This window comes from Barbus barbus, assembly GCF_936440315.1.
Source record: "Barbus barbus genome assembly, chromosome: 31".
Lineage (NCBI taxonomy): Eukaryota > Metazoa > Chordata > Actinopteri > Cypriniformes > Cyprinidae > Barbus > Barbus barbus.
The window spans coordinates 11,377,374-11,385,787 of NC_136759.1; positions in this window are offsets into that span (position 1 = coordinate 11,377,374).

The following is an 8,414-nucleotide window of genomic DNA, read 5'->3' on the forward strand; positions in this document are numbered from 1 at the left end:
ATCAGTTTATGAACTCTTCCCTTGGTCACAAGAGACACGTCATGAGGCACGTCATATTGCATGTTTGGTGCTTAGATGGGCTCTTCAAATAAACAGTAATATTTTATTCATGTTACTTTGCAAAATAGACTATTCAAATATATTTATTTGTATGCAACAGCTCTATGACTTTCCACATAACATAAGAGGTGATTTTGGTTAAGCTGCCTATACCAGACAAACACTTTTAGTGAAAGGTGAAGGTATACACACCATCTCACAAAGGTTTGTATATGTGGTAACCACCTCTACTCACCCAAATCATAGCATTACTCCTTAAAAACAGACCAGCCAGTGAGCTAATCCATTAACATCTCTATTTCATCAGCAGACCATTGCTTAACATTTCTCTTAATAGGTGTAACATTTATATTTACAGGAATGAGAAAAATCATATTATCATCTGATTGTTCCAGTGGGACCCAAGGCACAGAAGCAAAAAACATTAGGAAACAGACTTTCACATTGGTCTAAGATCGCATTAAACCTCGTCACCACTGTAATCTGCTGTTTGAATCTGGCCATCAGCAGTATATGAATCCCCAAGGATCAATAGCCTATTGTTGAGTCTGAATATGAATTTTCTAACTGCATAATATTGGCAGCCAGGTGTTGAGCTTCCTCATTAGCTGCTGCTTGAGGTGAATATACACAGCAACCAAAATAAAAGAAGTAAAGTCTCTGGGCAGTTAAAAGGTCACTTGATGGTAAGTGTTTCCAAACTGGTAAAACACACTGTTGAGATTACCTTTATATCCATGCACCATTACTGATTTACACAGAAACACACGTCTCCGCCTCTTTTACTCGTTTTTAGTCTTCAGTGATGTAGAACTTTGTTGAAACAAGAACACACACACACACCTATTAACAGGACAGCACATTCCGAAGAAATTTGCTCTTTTCACTATCTGTGGCCGTAAAATTAATTAAGGACCAGCACCGCGCCCAAGCATCCTGCTCTGCTCTCCTTAACATCTCACGAGAACCCTAAAACCAAAAATATATGTGTGGAAAAATCTGGAATGTATTTAAAACAGGACTTCACGGTTGTACCACATCAAGTCTGTCCTCCCCCTTCCCTGGACCCCTTCCAGTTTGCATATAGGTCCAACCGCTCGACCGATGATGCCATCACCACTGCCCTCCACCCAGCCCTCACACATCTGGAGAAAAAAGACTCATATGTCAGGATGCTGTTCATAGACTTCAGTTCAGCATTCAACACAATCATCCCTCAACAGCTCACTCACAAACTGGCCCAGCTGGGGCTCAATACCTCTCTGTGCAACTGGCTGTTGGACTTCCTGACCGGGAGACCTCAAGCAGTACGGGTCGGCAGTAACACATCCAGCACCATCACACTGAACACTGGGGCCCCCCAAGGATGTGTGCTGAGCCCCCTCCTCTTCACTCTGCTGACCCACGACTGCACACCATCACACAACTCCAACATTTTCATTAAGTTTGCGGATGACACGACTGTGGTGGGTCTCATCAGAAACAGAGATGAGCCGCCTGGCTGGGTGATGCAGTGACAACCATCTCTCTCTGAATGTGAAGAAGACGAAGGAGATTGTTGTTGACTTCAGGAGAGTACACACTCAGCATGCCCCTCTGACCATCAACGGTGCGACTGTGGAGAGTGTGAGCAGCACCAAGTTCCTGGGTGTGCACATCACAGAGGACCTCTCCTGGACTAACAACACTGTAGCACTGGCCAAGAAAGCACAGCAGCGTCTCTACTTCCTCCGCAAACTCAGAAGAGCCAGAGCCCCGGCCCCCATCATGTGCACCTTCTACAGAGGCACCATCGAGAGCATCCTAACCAGCTGCATCACTGTGTGGTATGGCGCTTGCAACGCATCCTGCCGCAAGTCACTTCAACGCATAGTGAGAGCAGCTGAGAAGATCGTTAGTGTCTCTCTCCCCTCCCTCCAGGACATTTACAACACCCGTCTCACCCGCAGAGCCCTCCGCATTGCAGGTGATCCCACCCACCCGACACACAGTTTCTTCAGTCTGCTGCCATCAGGGAGGAGACTGCGGAGTCTCCAGGAGAGGACCAGCAGACTGAAGGACAGCTTCATACATCACACTGTCAGGAAGCTGAACTCCCTCCCGTCTTTGCCCCCCCTCCCCTCTTTCACCCCCATTTAACACAGCAACACACTAGGATCTCTGACTCTGTGACCCCCCCCCAGCCCCCCAGTCTGTCACTTTAACAGACTGATAAGCTCTTCTTGCACTACACTCATAACAAAACAAAACAAATCTGCACAGTTTTGTTTTTGTACTGTTGCAGAGAGCATCCCTCTGGCTCTTCGGGCCATCAGAGGGAACTTTCTCCCGAATACTAGATTTCACTATATTTCCCATCTCTCCCCCATACCTGTCACTGATCACTTGCTGCCCCACCTGCAGCTCATTACCTGGGCTATTTAACCAGCCAGCTTTTGGTGCCTCACTGCGAAGTCTTGTTTTGCCCCGGTGAACATTTCCGAGCGTTTTTTGATTGTTTTGACTACCCTGTGTGTGTGACCTAGTTTAGTTTAACGTCTCCTGATAGATAGCCGCCTGCCTTTCTGACCTCCGCCTTGGATTACGACCTCTCTCTCTCGGATTGCCGCCTGCCCTGACTCTTTGCATGTTCATGACCACGTATGTACGCTGCCTGACCCGATCTTGGAACTGTTTGACCATCCTGATTCTGTCTGTGCCCCTATACTGCTCGTGCAGTGTTCTGAATTGTGAGTGTATATTTTCCTGTTTAATAAACAAGCTGCAAATGGATCCCAGTGCTAGCAGTGAATCATTACATGTGCATTCAACTGGTTTGCACTCCATCTATTCTGCCATGTGCCTTATGCACTTTATCTATCTCTTTTTTTATTTTTCTACAATGTCCTCAGACTGATAAGCTCTTTTGCACTACAAATATAGCTACACAGTGTTGTTTTTATTTAACTGGTTTTGCACTCTATCTGCCAGGCGCCTTATGCCACTTTATCGATCTAATTCTTATTTTTTTCTACAATATCCTCATTTGAATAGCTGTATAGTTGTATGTACATATGTTTAAACTGTATTTATCTGTATCTGAACGTGTTTAATGTTAACTGTATGCACCAAGGGTCTGAGAGTAACGCAATTTCAATTCTCTGTATGTATGTGCTGTACATGTGGAAGAATTGACAATAAAGCTGACTTGACTTGACTTGACTTATCACTTAAGCATAATTCAACCAGAAACAGGACGAAGACCTTGGCATCTGGAAAGGCTCCAGCACAGACCCTCCCTGATCTCCTGACCATTAACATGTAATTCAATGATTGTATCAACCCGGAGAGACGGTTTTACAACCGACGTCCGAGCTAAGCAAAACACCAGATCCCCATGAAAGTGACATTCCCATGACCTCGCGTTTCTCCCCAAACGTGATAGTCTCATGTTTCAGACAACTCTCCTCTCTCCTCCTCACATTCCAAAGGAAACACATCTTTCCCTTCCAGGAACTTCGAGCTGCGTCGAAAACGCATATGGGAACGCCTTCAGCGTGACCAGGCTCTGAATATGATGTGTAATCAGTCAAACAAGGGCGAGGCGTCACGGGCGGGGTGACGTCACGACCAGGAAGCATATAAGCACGTGTGGCGGAGCCGGCTTCAGCTTTTTGTCATTCAGCGAAGCGCTCTGTGTGTGTCAGTCTTATTTACTGTTGTTTGTCCTAGTTTTAAGTGGAAAGCATTCAGTATCATGCCAAAGCCAAGGGCAAGCTCAGGGGTGAAGCTTTCAGACCATGTTTTGAGTCGTGTGTGCATCCTTGCCCTCGCTATATCATGAGCGAGGACACACACGACTTGCGCGTGGTCTGCCTGGGTGCGGAGAACAAAATCGGTCTCCGCACCCGGAGGGCTCTCTTCGAGAAGGGAGCCTTCGCGAGCTCCCCACGCGGTGCCGGTCCCGCTGCTGCCGAGGCAGAGCGGCGGCTGCAGCACTCGTGGGGCTCGCAGGCTGATCTGGCTGGCGAGTGTGAGACGGGCATGTCCCTATCTCCTCCCGTATCAGCCAGATCTGGCGCCCCGTCTCTCGGTGTGGAAGCTGTCTCTTCCCCGAGACGAGGGCTCAATGCTTCGTCTCTCTTCCTCTGAGGAGGTTGATGTGACAAGCGTTCACGAGGTTTCGCCGCCTCTGTCACCCCAATATGATATAACTATGAAAGCTTTGTAAGCTGCAGTGTTTGCACAAGCATAAAATGAATAAAGCCGGTCCCGCTTCTGCCTTTAAATCAGAAAAAAAGGCAGAGCGGCGGCTGCGCTCGCGGGGCTTGCGGAGAGAAAAAAAAAAAAAAAGAGAAAAAGGCTGATCTGGCTGGCGAGAGTCAGACGGGCATGTCCCTATCTTCTCCCGCGCCTGATCTGGCGCCCCGTCTCTCGGTTCGGAAGCGGTCTCTTCCCCCGAGACGAGGGCTTGACGCTGCGTCCTCCGAGGAGGTTGATGTGACGAGCGTTGACGAGGTTTCGCCGCCTCTCTCGCCCCAGAGAGCTACTTCTACACAGGAGCCTTCCGTTTTCCCCGATCTCCTCACCGAGGTGTCGAGATCGCGGGTGAAATTTTTTCGTCCCGGCCAGTCGTTCCCGCGGGAACTGAATGAGCGCGGGTATGCGGCGATGATGCCGCGGGTTGAACAGACGCTTGCGAGCTATCTGTCTCCCTCCACGGCATCGCCTTTGAAGGCTCCTGCTCTGCTTACAACATCTTTGGTGGGCAGAGGGTATGCACGCTCTCTAAACTCAGGTGGCTGCTGGGCGGGCGCAGCCTCCTCCGCATACCAGCTCCTCGCGCAAAAGGTCCTGACGGGCGAGCCCCAGGACCGCGGAGGGCGACCCCTACTGGGGTGGAGTGGCTTGCACCGCCGCACTCGGTGACCACTTCACCTCGGTGCCCTCCAGGGACTTGTCTGCTGACCCTGCCGCTGTTCCAGGGCACGGCCGGTCCCAGCGAGTATATTTCTCAGGTTTGTCTGCCCGGCAGCGCGGAGCCGAGAAACTCGCCTCAGCCGCCAGATTACGCGTCTCATTCCGGTGCGCCGCATCGAGACAGCGGTCTGGCCGCTTCTCTGAACCCAGAGGTCAGTCTCGAGAGACTGATTCCCTTAGAAGATCATTGGGCAGCGAGCTGCCGAATGTGTCTCTTTGGGTCCTGCCTTGCAGGGTCTGGTTCGTTCAGAGGTCCTGACGGGTGAGCCCCAGGACTACGGAGGACGACCCCTACCGGGGTGGAGCGGCTTACACCGCGGCACACGGTGAACGTCTCCCCTCGGTGCCCTCCAGGGACTTGTCTGCTGACCCTGCCGCTGTTCCAGGGCACAGCCGGTCCCAGCGAGTATATTTCTCAGGTTTGTCCGCCCGGCAGCGCGGAGCCGAGAAACTCGCCTCAGCCGCCAGATTACGCGTCTCTTGCCGGTGCGCCGCTTCAAGACAGCGGTCTGGCTGCACCAGAGGTCAGTCTCGAGAGACTGATTCCCTTAGTAGAGCATTTGACAGCCTGGCAGCGGCTGCCGAATGTGTCTCCTTGGGTCCTGCAGACCGTAGCGAAAGGCTATCGTATTCAGTTCGGCGGGCCACCCCCGCCGTTCTGCGGGGTTGTTATGACTGCGGTCCGCCCCGGGCAGGCTCTGGTTGTGGAACAGGAAGTTGGTACTCTGCTGAGGAAGGAAGCCATCGAGTTGGTTCCTCCTCACGAGACCCAGTCCGGTTTCTACAGCCGGTACTTCATTGTTCCGAAGAAGGATGGAGGGCTGAGGCCCATACTGGATCTGCGTCTACTGAACCGCTCAGTCAGAAAGCTGAAGTTCAGGATGCTTACTATCAAGCAGGTCGTGACTCAAATCAGGTCCGAGGACTGGTTTGTCACGATAGATCTCAAAGACGCATATTTCCATGTTTCCATCCTTCCTTCTTACAGGAAGTTCCTGAGGTTCGCCTTTGGGGGGAAAGCGTACCAATATCGGGTTCTTCCCTTCGGCCTAGCACTTTCACCCCGCACTTTCACCAAGTGTGTGGATGCGGCACTGGCCCCGTTGCGGCTTCAGGGCATCCGCATACTCAATTATATCGACGATTGGTTGATCCTCGCTCAATCAGAGCGGTTGGCGGTTCGGCATCGAGATGTCGTTCTCGCCCACATGAAAGAACTGGGGTTGAGACTGAACGCCAAGAAAAGTGTGCTTTCTCCGGTTCTGAGAATCACTTATCTAGGCGTGGTGTGGGATTCGACCACGATGCAGGCACGATTGTCCCCTGCTCGGATCGAGTCGATCCTTACTACAGTCAGGAGAGTGCGAGAAGGCCAGTCACTCACTGTCAAGCAGTTTCAGAGACTGCTGGGGCTCATGGCAGCTGCGTCCAGCGTGATACCTTCTGGCCTGCTGTACATGAGACCCCTACAGTGGTGGCTCAAGACCAAGGGGGTCTCCCTGAGGGGAAACTCACTCCGCGCTGTCAAAGTGTCACGCCGTTGTGTCCGTGCCTTCGACATGTGGAGGAATCCTTGGTTCTTGTCCCAGGGCCCGGTGTTGGGAGCTCCTTGTCGCCGCGTCTCGCTAGCGACGGACGCTTCCCTCACCGGTTGGGGTGCGGTCATGAGTGGCCACCCTGCCCGCGGTCTGTGGAGAGGTTGCCACCTGACGTGGCATATCAATCGGCTAGAGATGTTAGCGGTGTTCCGTGCACTCAAGCACTTCCTCCCAGACCTGAGAGATCACCACATGCTGGTGCGCACCGACAGCACGGCAGTGGTCTCTTAACATGGGTCGCAGCAGCAGGCCTTCAACGAGCCTGGGCAGTGCCCCAGATTTCACCATGGCAAAAAGCCTCTCTCACTTCCCACTTCGGCTCAACCTTTCACCGCGGCTCTACCGGCCACAGTGTCGTATGCGGCTGGGCCTCCAGCTCTTGTAGTACTGTCACAATGAAAGACGGAAGGATTCAAGCTGCGGAAAACAATAAGTGAAGTGAAGCGACATACTGCCAAGTATGGTGACCCATACTCGGAATTCGTGCTCTGCATTTAACCCATCCAATGTGCACACACACAGCAGTGAACACACACACACAGTGAACACACACCCGGAGCAGTGGGCAGCCATTTATGCTGCAGCGCCTGGGGAGCAGTTGGGGGTTCGGTACCTTGCTCAAGGGCACCTCAGTCGTGGTATTGAGGGTGGAGAGAGCACTGGACATTCACTCCCCCCCACCTACAATCCCTGCCGGCCCGAGACTCGAACCCGCAACCTTTGGATTACGAGTCCGACTCTCTAACCATTAGGCCATGACTTCCTAATAATGATTTATTGAAAACACACATCAGAGTCACAACAGTCAGATGATAAATGGTGCCCAGTGTCCGTCTGGAAAGGCAACGCAGGGATGCAAAGAACGGCCAAGATCCCGGTGGTGGAGTCCAGTGGGTGACTGAGATGCGGAGACGAAGAAACAGGAAACAGGAATGTGTAGAAATCACTGACCATGACACGGCAGGCAATCCAAGGATCTGACAGAGAGGGACAGCGTGAATATCTAATATAGTGCTGGTAATCATCCGCAGCTGGAGCGAATCAGCCTCAATCAGCCACACCCACACACACACACACAAAACAGAGCGAGGATGACACCGTGAGCCCATGAACCGTGACAGTACCCCTCCCCCTAGGAGCGCCTCTCGGCGCTCTCAGCCGATCTTACCCTTTGATTGTAATTATCAATAAGGGAGTGATCCAATATATCCCTGGCCGGGACCCAACTTCTCTCCTCCGGACAGTAACCTTCCCAGTCCACCAAGTATTGGAATCCTCGTCCCCTCCGTCTCGAGTCCTGAATACGATTAACCGAATAAGTGGGTTGCCCATCTACGAGTCGCGGCGGTGGAGGAACCGGAGTAGGCGGATTAAGGCGAGAATGAAAAACGGACTTGATCTTGGACACATGAAACACGGGATGAATTCTCCTGTACGTAGGAGGGAGTTTGAGGCAGACTGTCACTGGACTAATCTTAGTGACAGGAAACGAGCCAATAAATTTGGGAGCCAACTTATTACACACAGGCCGGAGAGGAATGTTCTTGGTAGAAAGCCACACCCTTTGACCAACGACGTAATCGGGAGGCCTTGCCCGGAGGGCGATCAGCCTTAGCCTTGGTGCTCGCCCCCACCCAGAGGAGAGTCTCTCGAGCTCTCGTCCAGGTACGGTGACACCTCTGGATGAAAGCGTGGGCAGAGGGGACCGCGACTTCGGATTCCATATTAGGAAAAAGAGGTGGCTGGTAACCTAAACTACATTCAAATGGCGAGAGGCCCGTGGACGACACCGGTAAT